Source organism: Aphelocoma coerulescens, chromosome 25 (assembly GCF_041296385.1).
Source record: "Aphelocoma coerulescens isolate FSJ_1873_10779 chromosome 25, UR_Acoe_1.0, whole genome shotgun sequence".
NCBI lineage: Eukaryota > Metazoa > Chordata > Aves > Passeriformes > Corvidae > Aphelocoma > Aphelocoma coerulescens.
In genome coordinates, this window is record NC_091038.1 from 4,524,349 (window position 1) to 4,546,643 (window position 22,295).

Below are 22,295 nucleotides of genomic sequence, written 5' to 3' on the forward strand. Positions count from 1 at the left end.
TCACAAAGGCTCCTTGGTTCCACCAGGTCCTGCTGTGTCACAATGGGTCCTGTGGTCCCTGAGGCCCTCCAAAGTCATTGTGGAGGCTTGCTTCCATGAGGTTCCATTATGTGCCAGTGGTCATCTTGGTTCCAGGAGTTTCCTTAGTGTCACAATGCTCTCCATGCTTCCATTAGGCCCTGCTTTCCCACAATGGTCCCCTTGTTTCCATGAGGCCCCGCTGTGTCACAATGGACCTATGGTTCCATGATGTTGCGTGGTGTCACCGTGCTCTTCTTGAATCCGCAGTGTAACCATGGACCATTGGTTCCATGCAGCCGTGTCACAATGGGCTCCTTGATTCCATGATTCCCCACGGTGTCACAATGGAGCCTTGTTTCTAGGAGGTTCTGTACTGTCACAATTGCCTCCTTGATGCCATCAGCCCCTGCAGTGTCACAATGGCTCCTTGGTTCCATGAGGAACACAATAGCTTGGCATAAGCATTGAGCAACAGCTGCTGAACACACCTGGCAACATCTGCTTGCATCAAAAGAGTGCTTCAAGCTGACAATGGCACCAGCAGCTTCCATCTGCAACAGAGACCCAGGAAAGGACAGGCTGTGCCGGTTTGGACAAATGTGGAGGAAAATATCCTCTGATAGAAGGCAGGTTACACCCAGCCCTCCCCCACCAGGTTTTTGGAAAAAAGAACTTTCCTGGGAAGAAAGTGAAAGAGATAAAAACTATTTTTTTAACAAACACACAGGAAAAGGATAGCAATGCTAAATATTAAAAGCTCTCGCTGTGCAGAGAAAGCTGGGATAATTTGAGAGTCCTTCCGTGTTTCGGTGGGGTCTCCTGAAACATCCATAGACAGCGAGGCCCGTGCAAAGAAACAGGGAGCGATTCTTGAGAGAAGTTTCAGAGCTCTTTCTTCTCCAGCCACATGGGCGGGGCACTGCCAAAGAACTGAGCAATCACAGCACAACCAGGGCCCTCCTCGCACAGGGCAACACAAAATAAGCAGTGCTGAACAGGATTAGGGCACATGTGAGCAGGGAGCAGGGAGACCCCGTGCCCAGGCCATGCCTCTACCCCAGGGTCCCCTCTCCCATGACCTCATGGCAGGGGGGAGGAACCCCAACACTTCCGTAGGTGTAGTCTCTCTCCTCCTCCTTGCAGCTGGCTCATGGGCCCACATTCAGGGCCCCCACCTCGGGAGAAAATTCTCCCAATGTGCTCTGATGTTGAAAGAGTCAAGAAGAGAAGGGGAAAAAACCCCCAAAGTCCCAGGAAAACAAAGTTCAACTCTCCATCTCCCCCCAGAGAAAAGGAGCTGAAAACTGGCTAAAAAGAAACAAAGTTGCTTCCTCTGCTCTTGCTGCAAGCAGGATGCAGAGGAGTGTGTATGTGTGTCCTTGAACAAACGCTCTGAGAAGTTTGTCTGGCTTTTTTTTCCTCTCCCCCCTCTCAGGCTCAGTTGAAAGGCACAGAAACGCACAAAGTTCACTTCTGGGCATAGAGCAGCAATAGGGGATACACACAATAAAGTCACCCCAAGACACAGGGACAGAGAATTCAGTGGAAAGACTCCGAGAATTCTGCTCCCAGAGATCATTCATTCCTGCTCACACTGACCCTTGTAGAAAGGGGACGTCGTTCCAGGCAGCCTGTACTGAGCATGTGGCTCCTGAGTGGGGTTTGTTGTTTAGGAAACCTGCTCAGGCTTTTCCATTCTTTCCTTCCAAACAGGAAAACTTCTCCTGGGGCTGTGTGCAGGCAGAGCCCTGAGGAGAGCAGGTGGCACATGGTGCGCTGGGCTGGGACAGCCAGCTGCAGAGCTCAAGGGAAGAAGCCCAAAGTGTCACAATGGCTCCTTGCCTTCACATGCAACACCTGGGTCACAATGGTCTCCTTGATTCCATGAGGCCCCACTGTGTCACAATGGCTCCTTGGTTCCATCAGGTTCCGCAGTGTCACCATGGTCTCCTTTGATCCGCACTGTCATCATGGACAATTGGTTCCATGAGGCCCCGCAGTGTCACAATGGTCCCTTGCTTCCATAGCTTTTACGTTGTAACAATGGACTCCTTGCTTCTATGAGCTAGCCTGCTTTTTGCAGAGGTGTCTTTGGTTCCAACAAGGCCCCGCTGTGTCTCAGTGCACCCTGGCTTCCATGTGGATCTGGAGTATCACAAAGGCTCCTTGGTTCCACCAGGTCCTGCTGTGTCACAATGGGTCCTGTGGTCCCTGAGGCCCTCCAAAGTCATTGTGGAGGCTTGCTTCCATGAGGTTCCATTATGTGCCAGTGGTCATCTTGGTTCCAGGAGTTTCCTTAGTGTCACAATGCTCTCCATGCTTCCATTAGGCCCTGCTTTGCCACAATGGTCCCCTTGTTTCCATGAGGCCCCGCTGTGTCACAATGGACCTATGGTTCCATGATGTTGCGTGGTGTCACCGTGCTCTTCTTGAATCCGCAGTGTAACCATGGACCATTGGTTCCATGCAGCCGTGTCACAATGGGCTCCTTGATTCCATGATTCCCCACGGTGTCACAATGGAGCCTTGTTTCTAGGAGGTTCTGTACTGTCACAATTGCCTCCTTGATGCCATCAGCCCCTGCAGTGTCACAATGGCTCCTTGGTTCCATGAGGAACACAATAGCTTGGCATAAGCATTGAGCAACAGCTGCTGAACACACCTGGCAACATCTGCTTGCATCAAAAGAGGGCTTCAAGCTGACAATGGCACCAGCAGCTTCCATCTGCAACAGAGACCCAGGAAAGGACAGGCTGTGCCGGTTTGGACAAATGTGGAGGAAAATATCCTCTGATAGAAGGCAGGTTACACCCAGCCCTCCCCCACCAGGTTTTTGGAAAAAAGAACTTTCCTGGGAAGAAAGTGAAAGAGATAAAAACTATTTTTTTAACAAACACACAGGAAAAGGATAGCAATGCTAAATATTAAAAGCTCTCGCTGTGCAGAGAAAGCTGGGATAATTTGAGAGTCCTTCCGTGTTTCGGTGGGGTCTCCTGAAACATCCATAGACAGCGAGGCCCGTGCAAAGAAACAGGGAGCGATTCTTGAGAGAAGTTGCAGAGCTCTTTCTTCTCCAGCCACATGGGCGGGGCACTGCCAAAGAACTGAGCAATCACAGCACAACCAGGGCCCTCCTCGCACAGGGCAACACAAAATAAGCAGTGCTGAACAGGATTAGGGCACATGTGAGCAGGGAGCAGGGAGACCCCGTGCCCAGGCCATGCCTCTACCCCAGGGTCCCCTCTCCCATGACCTCATGGCAGGGGGGAGGAACCCCAACACTTCCGTAGGTGTAGTCTCTCTCCTCCTCCTTGCAGCTGGCTCATGGGCCCACATTCAGGGCCCCCACCTCGGGAGAAAATTCTCCCAATGTGGTCTGATGTTGAAAGAGTCAAGAAGAGAAGGGGAAAAAACCCCCAAAGTCCCAGGAAAACAAAGTTCAACTCTCCATCTCCCCCCAGAGAAAAGGAGCTGAAAACTGGCTAAAAAGAAACAAAGTTGCTTCCTCTGCTCTTGCTGCAAGCAGGATGCAGAGGAGTGTGTATGTGTGTCCTTGAACAAACGCTCTGAGAAGTTTGTCTGGCTTTTTTTTCCTCTCCCCCCTCTCAGGCTCAGTTGAAAGGCACAGAAATGCACAAAGTTCACTTCTGGGCATAGAGCAGCAATAGGGGATACACACAATAAAGTCACCCCAAGACACAGGGACAGAGAATTCAGTGGAAAGACTCCGAGAATTCTGCTCCCAGAGATCATTCATTCCTGCTCACACTGACCCTTGTAGAAAGGGGACGTCGTTCCAGGCAGCCTGTACTGAGCATGTGGCTCCTGAGTGGGGTTTGTTGTTTAGGAAACCTGCTCAGGCTTTTCCATTCTTTCCTTCCAAACAGGAAAACTTCTCCTGGGGCTGTGTGCAGGCAGAGCCCTGAGGAGAGCAGGTGGCACATGGTGCGCTGGGCTGGGACAGCCAGCTGCAGAGCTCAAGGGAAGAAGCCCAAAGTGTCACAATGGCTCCTTGCCTTCACATGCAACACCTGGGTCACAATGGTCTCCTTGATTCCATGAGGCCCCACTGTGTCACAATGGCTCCTTGGTTCCATCAGGTTCCGCAGTGTCACCATGGTCTCCTTTGATCCGCACTGTCATCATGGACAATTGGTTCCATGAGGCCCCGCAGTGTCACAATGGTCCCTTGCTTCCATAGCTTTTACGTTGTAACAATGGACTCCTTGCTTCTATGAGCTAGCCTGCTTTTTGCAGAGGTGTCTTTGGTTCCAACAAGGCCCCGCTGTGTCTCAGTGCACCCTGGCTTCCATGTGGATCTGGAGTATCACAAAGGCTCCTTGGTTCCACCAGGTCCTGCTGTGTCACAATGGGTCCTGTGGTCCCTGAGGCCCTCCAAAGTCATTGTGGAGGCTTGCTTCCATGAGGTTCCATTATGTGCCAGTGGTCATCTTGGTTCCAGGAGTTTCCTTAGTGTCACAATGCTCTCCATGCTTCCATTAGGCCCTGCTTTGCCACAATGGTCCCCTTGTTTCCATGAGGCCCCGCTGTGTCACAATGGACCTATGGTTCCATGATGTTGCGTGGTGTCACCGTGCTCTTCTTGAATCCGCAGTGTAACCATGGACCATTGGTTCCATGCAGCCGTGTCACAATGGGCTCCTTGATTCCATGATTCCCCACGGTGTCACAATGGAGCCTTGTTTCTAGGAGGTTCTGTACTGTCACAATTGCCTCCTTGATGCCATCAGCCCCTGCAGTGTCACAATGGCTCCTTGGTTCCATGAGGAACACAATAGCTTGGCATAAGCATTGAGCAACAGCTGCTGAACACACCTGGCAACATCTGCTTGCATCAAAAGAGGGCTTCAAGCTGACAATGGCACCAGCAGCTTCCATCTGCAACAGAGACCCAGGAAAGGACAGGCTGTGCCGGTTTGGACAAATGTGGAGGAAAATATCCTCTGATAGAAGGCAGGTTACACCCAGCCCTCCCCCACCAGGTTTTTGGAAAAAAGAACTTTCCTGGGAAGAAAGTGAAAGAGATAAAAACTATTTTTTTAACAAACACACAGGAAAAGGATAGCAATGCTAAATATTAAAAGCTCTCGCTGTGCAGAGAAAGCTGGGATAATTTGAGAGTCCTTCCGTGTTTCGGTGGGGTCTCCTGAAACATCCATAGACAGCGAGGCCCGTGCAAAGAAACAGGGAGCGATTCTTGAGAGAAGTTGCAGAGCTCTTTCTTCTCCAGCCACATGGGCGGGGCACTGCCAAAGAACTGAGCAATCACAGCACAACCAGGGCCCTCCTCGCACAGGGCAACACAAAATAAGCAGTGCTGAACAGGATTAGGGCACATGTGAGCAGGGAGCAGGGAGACCCCGTGCCCAGGCCATGCCTCTACCCCAGGGTCCCCTCTCCCATGACCTCATGGCAGGGGGGAGGAACCCCAACACTTCCGTAGGTGTAGTCTCTCTCCTCCTCCTTGCAGCTGGCTCATGGGCCCACATTCAGGGCCCCCACCTCGGGAGAAAATTCTCCCAATGTGGTCTGATGTTGAAAGAGTCAAGAAGAGAAGGGGAAAAAACCCCCAAAGTCCCAGGAAAACAAAGTTCAACTCTCCATCTCCCCCCAGAGAAAAGGAGCTGAAAACTGGCTAAAAAGAAACAAAGTTGCTTCCTCTGCTCTTGCTGCAAGCAGGATGCAGAGGAGTGTGTATGTGTGTCCTTGAACAAACGCTCTGAGAAGTTTGTCTGGCTTTTTTTTCCTCTCCCCCCTCTCAGGCTCAGTTGAAAGGCACAGAAATGCACAAAGTTCACTTCTGGGCATAGAGCAGCAATAGGGGATACACACAATAAAGTCACCCCAAGACACAGGGACAGAGAATTCAGTGGAAAGACTCCGAGAATTCTGCTCCCAGAGATCATTCATTCCTGCTCACACTGACCCTTGTAGAAAGGGGACGTCGTTCCAGGCAGCCTGTACTGAGCATGTGGCTCCTGAGTGGGGTTTGTTGTTTAGGAAACCTGCTCAGGCTTTTCCATTCTTTCCTTCCAAACAGGAAAACTTCTCCTGGGGCTGTGTGCAGGCAGAGCCCTGAGGAGAGCAGGTGGCACATGGTGCGCTGGGCTGGGACAGCCAGCTGCAGAGCTCAAGGGAAGAAGCCCAAAGTGTCACAATGGCTCCTTGCCTTCACATGCAACACCTGGGTCACAATGGTCTCCTTGATTCCATGAGGCCCCACTGTGTCACAATGGCTCCTTGGTTCCATCAGGTTCCGCAGTGTCACCATGGTCTCCTTTGATCCGCACTGTCATCATGGACAATTGGTTCCATGAGGCCCCGCAGTGTCACAATGGTCCCTTGCTTCCATAGCTTTTACGTTGTAACAATGGACTCCTTGCTTCTATGAGCTAGCCTGCTTTTTGCAGAGGTGTCTTTGGTTCCAACAAGGCCCCGCTGTGTCTCAGTGCACCCTGGCTTCCATGTGGATGTGGAGTATCACAAAGGCTCCTTGGTTCCACCAGGTCCTGCTGTGTCACAATGGGTCCTGTGGTCCCTGAGGCCCTCCAAAGTCATTGTGGAGGCTTGCTTCCATGAGGTTCCATTATGTGCCAGTGGTCATCTTGGTTCCAGGAGTTTCCTTAGTGTCACAATGCTCTCCATGCTTCCATTAGGCCCTGCTTTGCCACAATGGTCCCCTTGTTTCCATGAGGCCCCGCTGTGTCACAATGGACCTATGGTTCCATGATGTTGCGTGGTGTCACCGTGCTCTTCTTGAATCCGCAGTGTAACCATGGACCATTGGTTCCATGCAGCCGTGTCACAATGGGCTCCTTGATTCCATGATTCCCCACGGTGTCACAATGGAGCCTTGTTTCTAGGAGGTTCTGTACTGTCACAATTGCCTCCTTGATGCCATCAGCCCCTGCAGTGTCACAATGGCTCCTTGGTTCCATGAGGAACACAATAGCTTGGCATAAGCATTGAGCAACAGCTGCTGAACACACCTGGCAACATCTGCTTGCATCAAAAGAGGGCTTCAAGCTGACAATGGCACCAGCAGCTTCCATCTGCAACAGACACCCAGGGAAAGGACAGGCTGTGCCGGTTTGGACAAATGTGGAGGAAAATATCCTCTGATAGAAGGCAGGTTACACCCAGCCCTCCCCCACCAGGTTTTTGGAAAGAAGAACTTTCCTGGGAAGAAAGTGAAAGAGATAAAAACTATTTTTTTAACAAACACACAGGAAAAGGATAACAATGCTAAATATTAAAAGCTCTCGCTGTGCAGAGAAAGCTGGGATAATTTGAGAGTCCTTCTGTGTTTCGGTGGGGTCTCCTGAAACATCCATAGACAGCGAGGCCCGTGCAAAGAAACAGGGAGCGATTCTTGAGAGAAGTTTCAGAGCTCTTTCTTCTCCAGCCACATGGGCGGGGCACTGCCAAAGAACTGAGCAATCACAGCACAACCAGGGCCCTCCTCGCACAGGGCAACACAAAATAAGCAGTGCTGAACAGGATTAGGGCACATGTGAGCAGGGAGCAGGGAGACCCCGTGCCCAGGCCATGCCTCTACCCCAGGGTCCCCTCTCCCATGACCTCATGGCAGGGGGGAGGAACCCCAACACTTCCGTAGGTGTAGTCTCTCTCCTCCTCCTTGCAGCTGGCTCATGGGCCCACATTCAGGGCCCCCACCTCGGGAGAAAATTCTCCCAATGTGCTCTGATGTTGAAAGAGTCAAGAAGAGAAGGGGAAAAAACCCCCAAAGTCCCAGGAAAACAAAGTTCAACTCTCCATCTCCCCCCAGAGAAAAGGAGCTGAAAACTGGCTAAAAAGAAACAAAGTTGCTTCCTCTGCTCTTGCTGCAAGCAGGATGCAGAGGAGTGTGTATGTGTGTCCTTGAACAAACGCTCTGAGAAGTTTGTCTGGCTTTTTTTTCCTCTCCCCCCTCTCAGGCTCAGTTGAAAGGCACAGAAATGCACAAAGTTCACTTCTGGGCATAGAGCAGCAATAGGGGATACACACAATAAAGTCACCCCAAGACACAGGGACAGAGAATTCAGTGGAAAGACTCCGAGAATTCTGCTCCCAGAGATCATTCATTCCTGCTCACACTGACCCTTGTAGAAAGGGGACATCGTTCCAGGCAGCCTGTACTGAGCATGTGGCTCCTGAGTGGGGTTTGTTGTTTAGGAAACCTGCTCCGGCTTTTCCATTCTTTCCTTCCAAACAGGAAAACTTCTCCTGGGGCTGTGTGCAGGCAGAGCCCTGAGGAGAGCAGGTGGCACATGGTGCGCTGGGCTGGGACAGCCAGCTGCAGAGCTCAAGGGAAGAAGCCCAAAGTGTCACAATGGCTCCTTGCCTTCACATGCAACACCTGGGTCACAATGGTCTCCTTGATTCCATGAGGCCCCACTGTGTCACAATGGCTCCTTGGTTCCATCAGGTTCCGCAGTGTCACCATGGTCTCCTTTGATCCGCACTGTCATCATGGACAATTGGTTCCATGAGGCCCCGCAGTGTCACAATGGTCCCTTGCTTCCATAGCTTTTACGTTGTAACAATGGACTCCTTGCTTCTATGAGCTAGCCTGCTTTTTGCAGAGGTGTCTTTGGTTCCAACAAGGCCCCGCTGTGTCTCAGTGCACCCTGGCTTCCATGTGGATCTGGAGTATCACAAAGGCTCCTTGGTTCCACCAGGTCCTGCTGTGTCACAATGGGTCCTGTGGTCCTTGAGGCCCTCCAAAGTCATTGTGGAGGCTTGCTTCCATGAGGTTCCATTATGTGCCAGTGGTCATCTTGGTTCCAGGAGTTTCCTTAGTGTCACAATGCTCTCCATGCTTCCATTAGGCCCTGCTTTGCCACAATGGTCCCCTTGTTTCCATGAGGCCCCGCTGTGTCACAATGGACCTATGGTTCCATGATGTTGCGTGGTGTCACCGTGCTCTTCTTGAATCCGCAGTGTAACCATGGACCATTGGTTCCATGCAGCCGTGTCACAATGGGCTCCTTGATTCCATGATTCCCCACGGTGTCACAATGGAGCCTTGTTTCTAGGAGGTTCTGTACTGTCACAATTGCCTCCTTGATGCCATCAGCCCCTGCAGTGTCACAATGGCTCCTTGGTTCCATGAGGAACACAATAGCTTGGCATAAGCATTGAGCAACAGCTGCTGAACACACCTGGCAACATCTGCTTGCATCAAAAGAGGGCTTCAAGCTGACAATGGCACCAGCAGCTTCCATCTGCAACAGAGACCCAGGAAAGGACAGGCTGTGCCGGTTTGGACAAATGTGGAGGAAAATATCCTCTGATAGAAGGCAGGTTACACCCAGCCCTCCCCCACCAGGTTTTTGGAAAAAAGAACTTTCATGGGAAGAAAGTGAAAGAGATAAAAACTATTTTTTTAACAAACACACAGGAAAAGGATAGCAATGCTAAATATTAAAAGCTCTCGCTGTGCAGAGAAAGCTGGGATAATTTGAGAGTCCTTCCGTGTTTCGGTGGGGTCTCCTGAAACATCCATAGACAGCGAGGCCCGTGCAAAGAAACAGGGAGCAATTCTTGAGAGAAGTTGCAGAGCTCTTTCTTCTCCAGCCACATGGGCGGGGCACTGCCAAAGAACTGAGCAATCACAGCACAACCAGGGCCCTCCTCGCACAGGGCAACACAAAATAAGCAGTGCTGAACAGGATTAGGGCACATGTGAGCAGGGAGCAGGGAGACCCCGTGCCCAGGCCATGCCTCTACCCCAGGGTCCCCTCTCCCATGACCTCATGGCAGGGGGGAGGAACCCCAACACTTCCGTAGGTGTAGTCTCTCTCCTCCTCCTTGCAGCTGGCTCATGGGCCCACATTCAGGGCCCCCACCTCGGGAGAAAATTCTCCCAATGTGGTCTGATGTTGAAAGAGTCAAGAAGAGAAGGGGAAAAAACCCCCAAAGTCCCAGGAAAACAAAGTTCAACTCTCCATCTCCCCCCAGAGAAAAGGAGCTGAAAACTGGCTAAAAAGAAACAAAGTTGCTTCCTCTGCTCTTGCTGCAAGCAGGATGCAGAGGAGTGTGTATGTGTGTCCTTGAACAAACGCTCTGAGAAGTTTGTCTGGCTTTTTTTTCCTCTCCCCCCTCTCAGGCTCAGTTGAAAGGCACAGAAATGCACAAAGTTCACTTCTGGGCATAGAGCAGCAATAGGGGATACACACAATAAAGTCACCCCAAGACACAGGGACAGAGAATTCAGTGGAAAGACTCCGAGAATTCTGCTCCCAGAGATCATTCATTCCTGCTCACACTGACCCTTGTAGAAAGGGGACGTCGTTCCAGGCAGCCTGTACTGAGCATGTGGCTCCTGAGTGGGGTTTGTTGTTTAGGAAACCTGCTCAGGCTTTTCCATTCTTTCCTTCCAAACAGGAAAACTTCTCCTGGGGCTGTGTGCAGGCAGAGCCCTGAGGAGAGCAGGTGGCACATGGTGCGCTGGGCTGGGACAGCCAGCTGCAGAGCTCAAGGGAAGAAGCCCAAAGTGTCACAATGGCTCCTTGCCTTCACATGCAACACCTGGGTCACAATGGTCTCCTTGATTCCATGAGGCCCCACTGTGTCACAATGGCTCCTTGGTTCCATCAGGTTCCGCAGTGTCACCATGGTCTCCTTTGATCCGCACTGTCATCATGGACAATTGGTTCCATGAGGCCCCGCAGTGTCACAATGGTCCCTTGCTTCCATAGCTTTTACGTTGTAACAATGGACTCCTTGCTTCTATGAGCTAGCCTGCTTTTTGCAGAGGTGTCTTTGGTTCCAACAAGGCCCCGCTGTGTCTCAGTGCACCCTGGCTTCCATGTGGATCTGGAGTATCACAAAGGCTCCTTGGTTCCACCAGGTCCTGCTGTGTCACAATGGGTCCTGTGGTCCCTGAGGCCCTCCAAAGTCATTGTGGAGGCTTGCTTCCATGAGGTTCCATTATGTGCCAGTGGTCATCTTGGTTCCAGGAGTTTCCTTAGTGTCACAATGCTCTCCATGCTTCCATTAGGCCCTGCTTTGCCACAATGGTCCCCTTGTTTCCATGAGGCCCCGCTGTGTCACAATGGACCTATGGTTCCATGATGTTGCGTGGTGTCACCGTGCTCTTCTTGAATCCGCAGTGTAACCATGGACCATTGGTTCCATGCAGCCGTGTCACAATGGGCTCCTTGATTCCATGATTCCCCACGGTGTCACAATGGAGCCTTGTTTCTAGGAGGTTCTGTACTGTCACAATTGCCTCCTTGATGCCATCAGCCCCTGCAGTGTCACAATGGCTCCTTGGTTCCATGAGGAACACAATAGCTTGGCATAAGCATTGAGCAACAGCTGCTGAACACACCTGGCAACATCTGCTTGCATCAAAAGAGGGCTTCAAGCTGACAATGGCACCAGCAGCTTCCATCTGCAACAGACACCCAGGGAAAGGACAGGCTGTGCCGGTTTGGACAAATGTGGAGGAAAATATCCTCTGATAGAAGGCAGGTTACACCCAGCCCTCCCCCACCAGGTTTTTGGAAAGAAGAACTTTCCTGGGAAGAAAGTGAAAGAGATAAAAACTATTTTTTTAACAAACACACAGGAAAAGGATAGCAATGCTAAATATTAAAAGCTCTCGCTGTGCAGAGAAAGCTGGGATAATTTGAGAGTCCTTCTGTGTTTCGGTGGGGTCTCCTGAAACATCCATAGACAGCGAGGCCCGTGCAAAGAAACAGGGAGCGATTCTTGAGAGAAGTTTCAGAGCTCTTTCTTCTCCAGCCACATGGGCGGGGCACTGCCAAAGAACTGAGCAATCACAGCACAACCAGGGCCCTCCTCGCACAGGGCAACACAAAATAAGCAGTGCTGAACAGGATTAGGGCACATGTGAGCAGGGAGCAGGGAGACCCCGTGCCCAGGCCATGCCTCTACCCCAGGGTCCCCTCTCCCATGACCTCATGGCAGGGGGGAGGAACCCCAACACTTCCGTAGGTGTAGTCTCTCTCCTCCTCCTTGCAGCTGGCTCATGGGCCCACATTCAGGGCCCCCACCTCGGGAGAAAATTCTCCCAATGTGCTCTGATGTTGAAAGAGTCAAGAAGAGAAGGGGAAAAAACCCCCAAAGTCCCAGGAAAACAAAGTTCAACTCTCCATCTCCCCCCAGAGAAAAGGAGCTGAAAACTGGCTAAAAAGAAACAAAGTTGCTTCCTCTGCTCTTGCTGCAAGCAGGATGCAGAGGAGTGTGTATGTGTGTCCTTGAACAAACGCTCTGAGAAGTTTGTCTGGCTTTTTTTTCCTCTCCCCCCTCTCAGGCTCAGTTGAAAGGCACAGAAATGCACAAAGTTCACTTCTGGGCATAGAGCAGCAATAGGGGATACACACAATAAAGTCACCCCAAGACACAGGGACAGAGAATTCAGTGGAAAGACTCCGAGAATTCTGCTCCCAGAGATCATTCATTCCTGCTCACACTGACCCTTGTAGAAAGGGGACATCGTTCCAGGCAGCCTGTACTGAGCATGTGGCTCCTGAGTGGGGTTTGTTGTTTAGGAAACCTGCTCCGGCTTTTCCATTCTTTCCTTCCAAACAGGAAAACTTCTCCTGGGGCTGTGTGCAGGCAGAGCCCTGAGGAGAGCAGGTGGCACATGGTGCGCTGGGCTGGGACAGCCAGCTGCAGAGCTCAAGGGAAGAAGCCCAAAGTGTCACAATGGCTCCTTGCCTTCACATGCAACACCTGGGTCACAATGGTCTCCTTGATTCCATGAGGCCCCACTGTGTCACAATGGCTCCTTGGTTCCATCAGGTTCCGCAGTGTCACCATGGTCTCCTTTGATCCGCATTGTCATCATGGACAATTGGTTCCATGAGGCCCCGCAGTGTCACAATGGTCCCTTGCTTCCATAGCTTTTACGTTGTAACAATGGACTCCTTGCTTCTATGAGCTAGCCTGCTTTTTGCAGAGGTGTCTTTGGTTCCCACAAGGCCCCGCTGTGTCTCAGTGCACCCTGGCTTCCATGTGGATCTGGAGTATCACAAAGGCTCCTTGGTTCCACCAGGTCCTGCTGTGTCACAATGGGTCCTGTGGTCCCTGAGGCCCTCCAAAGTCATTGTGGAGGCTTGCTTCCATGAGGTTCCATTATGTGCCAGTGGTCATCTTGGTTCCAGGAGTTTCCTTAGTGTCACAATGCTCTCCATGCTTCCATTAGGCCCTGCTTTGCCACAATGGTCCCCTTGTTTCCATGAGGCCCCGCTGTGTCACAATGGACCTATGGTTCCATGATGTTGCGTGGTGTCACCGTGCTCTTCTTGAATCCGCAGTGTAACCATGGACCATTGGTTCCATGCAGCCGTGTCACAATGGGCTCCTTGATTCCATGATTCCCCACGGTGTCACAATGGAGCCTTGTTTCTAGGAGGTTCTGTACTGTCACAATTGCCTCCTTGATGCCATCAGCCCCTGCAGTGTCACAATGGCTCCTTGGTTCCATGAGGAACACAATAGCTTGGCATAAGCATTGAGCAACAGCTGCTGAACACACCTGGCAACATCTGCTTGCATCAAAAGAGGGCTTCAAGCTGACAATGGCACCAGCAGCTTCCATCTGCAACAGACACCCAGGGAAAGGACAGGCTGTGCCGGTTTGGACAAATGTGGAGGAAAATATCCTCTGATAGAAGGCAGGTTACACCCAGCCCTCCCCCACCAGGTTTTTGGAAAGAAGAACTTTCCTGGGAAGAAAGTGAAAGAGATAAAAACTATTTTTTTAACAAACACACAGGAAAAGGATAGCAATGCTAAATATTAAAAGCTCTCGCTGTGCAGAGAAAGCTGGGATAATTTGAGAGTCCTTCTGTGTTTCGGTGGGGTCTCCTGAAACATCCATAGACAGCGAGGCCCGTGCAAAGAAACAGGGAGCGATTCTTGAGAGAAGTTTCAGAGCTCTTTCTTCTCCAGCCACATGGGCGGGGCACTGCCAAAGAACTGAGCAATCACAGCACAACCAGGGCCCTCCTCGCACAGGGCAACACAAAATAAGCAGTGCTGAACAGGATTAGGGCACATGTGAGCAGGGAGCAGGGAGACCCCGTGCCCAGGCCATGCCTCTACCCCAGGGTCCCCTCTCCCATGACCTCATGGCAGGGGGGAGGAACCCCAACACTTCCGTAGGTGTAGTCTCTCTCCTCCTCCTTGCAGCTGGCTCATGGGCCCACATTCAGGGCCCCCACCTCGGGAGAAAATTCTCCCAATGTGCTCTGATGTTGAAAGAGTCAAGAAGAGAAGGGGAAAAAACCCCCAAAGTCCCAGGAAAACAAAGTTCAACTCTCCATCTCCCCCCAGAGAAAAGGAGCTGAAAACTGGCTAAAAAGAAACAAAGTTGCTTCCTCTGCTCTTGCTGCAAGCAGGATGCAGAGGAGTGTGTATGTGTGTCCTTGAACAAACGCTCTGAGAAGTTTGTCTGGCTTTTTTTTCCTCTCCCCCCTCTCAGGCTCAGTTGAAAGGCACAGAAATGCACAAAGTTCACTTCTGGGCATAGAGCAGCAATAGGGGATACACACAATAAAGTCACCCCAAGACACAGGGACAGAGAATTCAGTGGAAAGACTCCGAGAATTCTGCTCCCAGAGATCATTCATTCCTGCTCACACTGACCCTTGTAGAAAGGGGACATCGTTCCAGGCAGCCTGTACTGAGCATGTGGCTCCTGAGTGGGGTTTGTTGTTTAGGAAACCTGCTCCGGCTTTTCCATTCTTTCCTTCCAAACAGGAAAACTTCTCCTGGGGCTGTGTGCAGGCAGAGCCCTGAGGAGAGCAGGTGGCACATGGTGCGCTGGGCTGGGACAGCCAGCTGCAGAGCTCAAGGGAAGAAGCCCAAAGTGTCACAATGGCTCCTTGCCTTCACATGCAACACCTGGGTCACAATGGTCTCCTTGATTCCATGAGGCCCCACTGTGTCACAATGGCTCCTTGGTTCCATCAGGTTCCGCAGTGTCACCATGGTCTCCTTTGATCCGCATTGTCATCATGGACAATTGGTTCCATGAGGCCCCGCAGTGTCACAATGGTCCCTTGCTTCCATAGCTTTTACGTTGTAACAATGGACTCCTTGCTTCTATGAGCTAGCCTGCTTTTTGCAGAGGTGTCTTTGGTTCCCACAAGGCCCCGCTGTGTCTCAGTGCACCCTGGCTTCCATGTGGATCTGGAGTATCACAAAGGCTCCTTGGTTCCACCAGGTCCTGCTGTGTCACAATGGGTCCTGTGGTCCCTGAGGCCCTCCAAAGTCATTGTGGAGGCTTGCTTCCATGAGGTTCCATTATGTGCCAGTGGTCATCTTGGTTCCAGGAGTTTCCTTAGTGTCACAATGCTCTCCATGCTTCCATTAGGCCCTGCTTTGCCACAATGGTCCCCTTGTTTCCATGAGGCCCCGCTGTGTCACAATGGACCTATGGTTCCATGATGTTGCGTGGTGTCACCGTGCTCTTCTTGAATCCGCAGTGTAACCATGGACCATTGGTTCCATGCAGCCGTGTCACAATGGGCTCCTTGATTCCATGATTCCCCACGGTGTCACAATGGAGCCTTGTTTCTAGGAGGTTCTGTACTGTCACAATTGCCTCCTTGATGCCATCAGCCCCTGCAGTGTCACAATGGCTCCTTGGTTCCATGAGGAACACAATAGCTTGGCATAAGCATTGAGCAACAGCTGCTGAACACACCTGGCAACATCTGCTTGCATCAAAAGAGGGCTTCAAGCTGACAATGGCACCAGCAGCTTCCATCTGCAACAGACACCCAGGGAAAGGACAGGCTGTGCCGGTTTGGACAAATGTGGAGGAAAATATCCTCTGATAGAAGGCAGGTTACACCCAGCCCTCCCCCACCAGGTTTTTGGAAAGAAGAACTTTCCTGGGAAGAAAGTGAAAGAGATAAAAACTATTTTTTTAACAAACACACAGGAAAAGGATAGCAATGCTAAATATTAAAAGCTCTCGCTGTGCAGAGAAAGCTGGGATAATTTGAGAGTCCTTCTGTGTTTCGGTGGGGTCTCCTGAAACATCCATAGACAGCGAGGCCCGTGCAAAGAAACAGGGAGCGATTCTTGAGAGAAGTTTCAGAGCTCTTTCTTCTCCAGCCACATGGGCGGGGCACTGCCAAAGAACTGAGCAATCACAGCACAACCAGGGCCCTCCTCGCACAGGGCAACACAAAATAAGCAGTGCTGAACAGGATTAGGGCACATGTGAGCAGGGAGCAGGGAGACCCCGTGCCCAGGCCATGCCTCTACCCCAGGGTCCCCTCTCCCATGACCTCATGGCAGGGGGGAGGAACCCCAACACTTCCGTAGGTGTAGTCTCTCTCCTCCTCCTTGCAGCTGGCTCATGGGCCCACATTCAGGGCCCCCACCTCGGGAGAAAATTCTCCCAATGTGCTCTGATGTTGAAAGAGTCAAGAAGAGAAGGGGAAAAAACCCCCAAAGTCCCAGGAAAACAAAGTTCAACTCTCCATCTCCCCCCAGAGAAAAGGAGCTGAAAACTGGCTAAAAAGAAACAAAGTTGCTTCCTCTGCTCTTGCTGCAAGCAGGATGCAGAGGAGTGTGTATGTGTGTCCTTGAACAAACGCTCTGAGAAGTTTGTCTGGCTTTTTTTTCCTCTCCCCCCTCTCAGGCTCAGTTGAAAGGCACAGAAATGCACAAAGTTCACTTCTGGGCATAGAGCAGCAATAGGGGATACACACAATAAAGTCACCCCAAGACACAGGGACAGAGAATTCAGTGGAAAGACTCCGAGAATTCTGCTCCCAGAGATCATTCATTCCTGCTCACACTGACCCTTGTAGAAAGGGGACATCGTTCCAGGCAGCCTGTACTGAGCATGTGGCTCCTGAGTGGGGTTTGTTGTTTAGGAAACCTGCTCCGGCTTTTCCATTCTTTCCTTCCAAACAGGAAAACTTCTCCTGGGGCTGTGTGCAGGCAGAGCCCTGAGGAGAGCAGGTGGCACATGGTGCGCTGGGCTGGGACAGCCAGCTGCAGAGCTCAAGGGAAGAAGCCCAAAGTGTCACAATGGCTCCTTGCCTTCACATGCAACACCTGGGTCACAATGGTCTCCTTGATTCCATGAGGCCCCACTGTGTCACAATGGCTCCTTGGTTCCATCAGGTTCCGCAGTGTCACCATGGTCTCCTTTGATCCGCATTGTCATCATGGACAATTGGTTCCATGAGGCCCCGCAGTGTCACAATGGTCCCTTGCTTCCATAGCTTTTACGTTGTAACAATGGACTCCTTGCTTCTATGAGCTAGCCTGCTTTTTGCAGAGGTGTCTTTGGTTCCCACAAGGCCCCGCTGTGTCTCAGTGCACCCTGGCTTCCATGTGGATCTGGAGTATCACAAAGGCTCCTTGGTTCCACCAGGTCCTGCTGTGTCACAATGGGTCCTGTGGTCCCTGAGGCCCTCCAAAGTCATTGTGGAGGCTTGCTTCCATGAGGTTCCATTATGTGCCAGTGGTCATCTTGGTTCCAGGAGTTTCCTTAGTGTCACAATGCTCTCCATGCTTCCATTAGGCCCTGCTTTCCCACAATGGTCCCCTTGTTTCCATGAGGCCCCGCTGTGTCACAATGGACCTATGGTTCCATGATGTTGCGTGGTGTCACCGTGCTCTTCTTGAATCCGCAGTGTAACCATGGACCATTGGTTCCATGCAGCCGTGTCACAATGGGCTCCTTGATTCCATGATTCCCCACGGTGTCACAATGGAGCCTTGTTTCTAGGAGGTTCTGTACTGTCACAATTGCCTCCTTGATGCCATCAGCCCCTGCAGTGTCACAATGGCTCCTTGGTTCCATGAGGAACACAATAGCTTGGCATAAGCATTGAGCAACAGCTGCTGAACACACCTGGCAACATCTGCTTGCATCAAAAGAGTGCTTCAAGCTGACAATGGCACCAGCAGCTTCCATCTGCAACAGAGACCCAGGAAAGGACAGGCTGTGCCGGTTTGGACAAATGTGGAGGAAAATATCCTCTGATAGAAGGCAGGTTACACCCAGCCCTCCCCCACCAGGTTTTTGGAAAAAAGAACTTTCCTGGGAAGAAAGTGAAAGAGATAAAAACTATTTTTTTAACAAACACACAGGAAAAGGATAGCAATGCTAAATATTAAAAGCTCTCGCTGTGCAGAGAAAGCTGGGATAATTTGAGAGTCCTTCCGTGTTTCGGTGGGGTCTCCTGAAACATCCATAGACAGCGAGGCCCATGCAAAGAAACAGGGAGCGATTCTTGAGAGAAGTTGCAGAGCTCTTTCTTCTCCAGCCACATGGGCGGGGCACTGCCAAAGAACTGAGCAATCACAGCACAACCAGGGCCCTCCTCGCACAGGGCAACACAAAATAAGCAGTGCTGAACAGGATTAGGGCACATGTGAGCAGGGAGCAGGGAGACCCCGTGCCCAGGCCATGCCTCTACCCCAGGGTCCCCTCTCCCATGACCTCATGGCAGGGGGGAGGAACCCCAACACTTCCGTAGGTGTAGTCTCTCTCCTCCTCCTTGCAGCTGGCTCATGGGCCCACATTCAGGGCCCCCACCTCGGGAGAAAATTCTCCCAATGTGCTCTGATGTTGAAAGAGTCAAGAAGAGAAGGGGAAAAAACCCCCGAAGTCCCAGGAAAACAAAGTTAAACTCTCCATCTCCCCCCAGAGAAAAGGAGCTGAAAACTGGCTAAAAAGAAACAAAGTTGCTTCCTCTGCTCTTGCTGCAAGCAGGATGCAGAGGAGTGTGTATGTGTGTCCTTGAACAAACGCTCTGAGAAGTTTGTCTGGCTTTTTTTTCCTCTCCCCCCTCTCAGGCTCAGTTGAAAGGCACAGAAATGCACAAAGTTCACTTCTGGGCATAGAGCAGCAATAGGGGATACACACAATAAAGTCACCCCAAGACACAGGGACAGAGAATTCAGTGGAAAGACTCCGAGAATTCTGCTCCCAGAGATCATTCATTCCTGCTCACACTGACCCTTGTAGAAAGGGGACATCGTTCCAGGCAGCCTGTACTGAGCATGTGGCTCCTGAGTGGGGTTTGTTGTTTAGGAAACCTGCTCCGGCTTTTCCATTCTTTCCTTCCAAACAGGAAAACTTCTCCTGGGGCTGTGTGCAGGCAGAGCCCTGAGGAGAGCAGGTGGCACATGGTGCGCTGGGCTGGGACAGCCAGCTGCAGAGCTCAAGGGAAGAAGCCCAAAGTGTCACAATGGCTCCTTGCCTTCCCATGCAACACCTGGGTCACAATGGTCTCCTTGATTCCATGAGGCCCCACTGTGTCACAATGGCTCCTTGGTTCCATCAGGTTCCGCAGTGTCACCATGGTCTCCTTTGATCCGCATTGTCATCATGGACAATTGGTTCCATGAGGCCCCGCAGTGTCACAATGGTCCCTTGCTTCCATAGCTTTTACGTTGTAACAATGGACTCCTTGCTTCTATGAGCTAGCCTGCTTTTTGCAGAGGTGTCTTTGGTTCCCACAAGGCCCCGCTGTGTCTCAGTGCACCCTGGCTTCCATGTGGATCTGGAGTATCACAAAGGCTCCTTGGTTCCACCAGGTCCTGCTGTGTCACAATGGGTCCTGTGGTCCCTGAGGCCCTCCAAAGTCATTGTGGAGGCTTGCTTCCATGAGGTTCCATTATGTGCCAGTGGTCATCTTGGTTCCAGGAGTTTCCTTAGTGTCACAATGCTCTCCATGCTTCCATTAGGCCCTGCTTTCCCACAATGGTCCCCTTGTTTCCATGAGGCCCCGCTGTGTCACAATGGACCTATGGTTCCATGATGTTGCGTGGTGTCACCGTGCTCTTCTTGAATCCGCAGTGTAACCATGGACCATTGGTTCCATGCAGCCGTGTCACAATGGGCTCCTTGATTCCATGATTCCCCACGGTGTCACAATGGAGCCTTGTTTCTAGGAGGTTCTGTACTGTCACAATTGCCTCCTTGATGCCATCAGCCCCTGCAGTGTCACAATGGCTCCTTGGTTCCATGAGGAACACAATAGCTTGGCATAAGCATTGAGCAACAGCTGCTGAACACACCTGGCAACATCTGCTTGCATCAAAAGAGTGCTTCAAGCTGACAATGGCACCAGCAGCTTCCATCTGCAACAGAGACCCAGGAAAGGACAGGCTGTGCCGGTTTGGACAAATGTGGAGGAAAATATCCTCTGATAGAAGGCAGGTTACACCCAGCCCTCCCCCACCAGGTTTTTGGAAAAAAGAACTTTCCTGGGAAGAAAGTGAAAGAGATAAAAACTATTTTTTTAACAAACACACAGGAAAAGGATAGCAATGCTAAATATTAAAAGCTCTCGCTGTGCAGAGAAAGCTGGGATAATTTGAGAGTCCTTCTGTGTTTCGGTGGGGTCTCCTGAAACATCCATAGACAGCGAGGCCCGTGCAAAGAAACAGGGAGCGATTCTTGAGAGAAGTTGCAGAGCTCTTTCTTCTCCAGCCACATGGGCGGGGCACTGCCAAAGAACTGAGCAATCACAGCACAACCAGGGCCCTCCTCGCACAGGGCAACACAAAATAAGCAGTGCTGAACAGGATTAGGGCACATGTGAGCAGGGAGCAGGGAGACCCCGTGCCCAGGCCATGCCTCTACCCCAGGGTCCCCTCTCCCATGACCTCATGGCAGGGGGGAGGAACCCCAACACTTCCGTAGGTGTAGTCTCTCTCCTCCTCCTTGCAGCTGGCTCATGGGCCCACATTCAGGGCCCCCACCTCGGGAGAAAATTCTCCCAATGTGCTCTGATGTTGAAAGAGTCAAGAAGAGAAGGGGAAAAAACCCCCGAAGTCCCAGGAAAACAAAGTTAAACTCTCCATCTCCCCCCAGAGAAAAGGAGCTGAAAACTGGCTAAAAAGAAACAAAGTTGCTTCCTCTGCTCTTGCTGCAAGCAGGATGCAGAGGAGTGTGTATGTGTGTCCTTGAACAAACGCTCTGAGAAGTTTGTCTGGCTTTTTTTTCCTCTCCCCCCTCTCAGGCTCAGTTGAAAGGCACAGAAATGCACAAAGTTCACTTCTGGGCATAGAGCAGCAATAGGGGATACACACAATAAAGTCACCCCAAGACACAGGGACAGAGAATTCAGTGGAAAGACTCCGAGAATTCTGCTCCCAGAGATCATTCATTCCTGCTCACACTGACCCTTGTAGAAAGGGGACATCGTTCCAGGCAGCCTGTACTGAGCATGTGGCTCCTGAGTGGGGTTTGTTGTTTAGGAAACCTGCTCCGGCTTTTCCATTCTTTCCTTCCAAACAGGAAAACTTCTCCTGGGGCTGTGTGCAGGCAGAGCCCTGAGGAGAGCAGGTGGCACATGGTGCGCTGGGCTGGGACAGCCAGCTGCAGAGCTCAAGGGAAGAAGCCCAAAGTGTCACAATGGCTCCTTGCCTTCACATGCAACACCTGGGTCACAATGGTCTCCTTGATTCCATGAGGCCCCACTGTGTCACAATGGCTCCTTGGTTCCATCAGGTTCCGCAGTGTCACCATGGTCTCCTTTGATCCGCACTGTCATCATGGACAATTGGTTCCATGAGGCCCCGCAGTGTCACAATGGTCCCTTGGTTCCATAGCTTTTACGTTGTAACAATGGACTCCTTGCTTCTATGAGCTAGCCTGCTTTTTGCAGAGGTGTCTTTGGTTCCAACAAGGCCCCGCTGTGTCTCAGTGCACCCTGGCTTCCATGTGGATGTGGAGTATCACAAAGGCTCCTTGGTTCCACCAGGTCCTGCTGTGTCACAATGGGTCCTGTGGTCCCTGAGGCCCTCCAAAGTCATTGTGGAGGCTTGCTTCCATGAGGTTCCATTATGTGCCAGTGGTCATCTTGGTTCCAGGAGTTTCCTTAGTGTCACAATGCTCTCCATGCTTCCATTAGGCCCTGCTTTCCCACAATGGTCCCCTTGTTTCCATGAGGCCCCGCTGTGTCACAATGGACCTATGGTTCCATGATGTTGCGTGGTGTCACCGTGCTCTTCTTGAATCCGCAGTGTAACCATGGACCATTGGTTCCATGCAGCCGTGTCACAATGGGCTCCTTGATTCCATGATTCCCCACGGTGTCACAATGGAGCCTTGTTTCTAGGAGGTTCTGTACTGTCACAATTGCCTCCTTGATGCCATCAGCCCCTGCAGTGTCACAATGGCTCCTTGGTTCCATGAGGAACACAATAGCTTGGCATAAGCATTGAGCAACAGCTGCTGAACACACCTGGCAACATCTGCTTGCATCAAAAGAGTGCTTCAAGCTGAC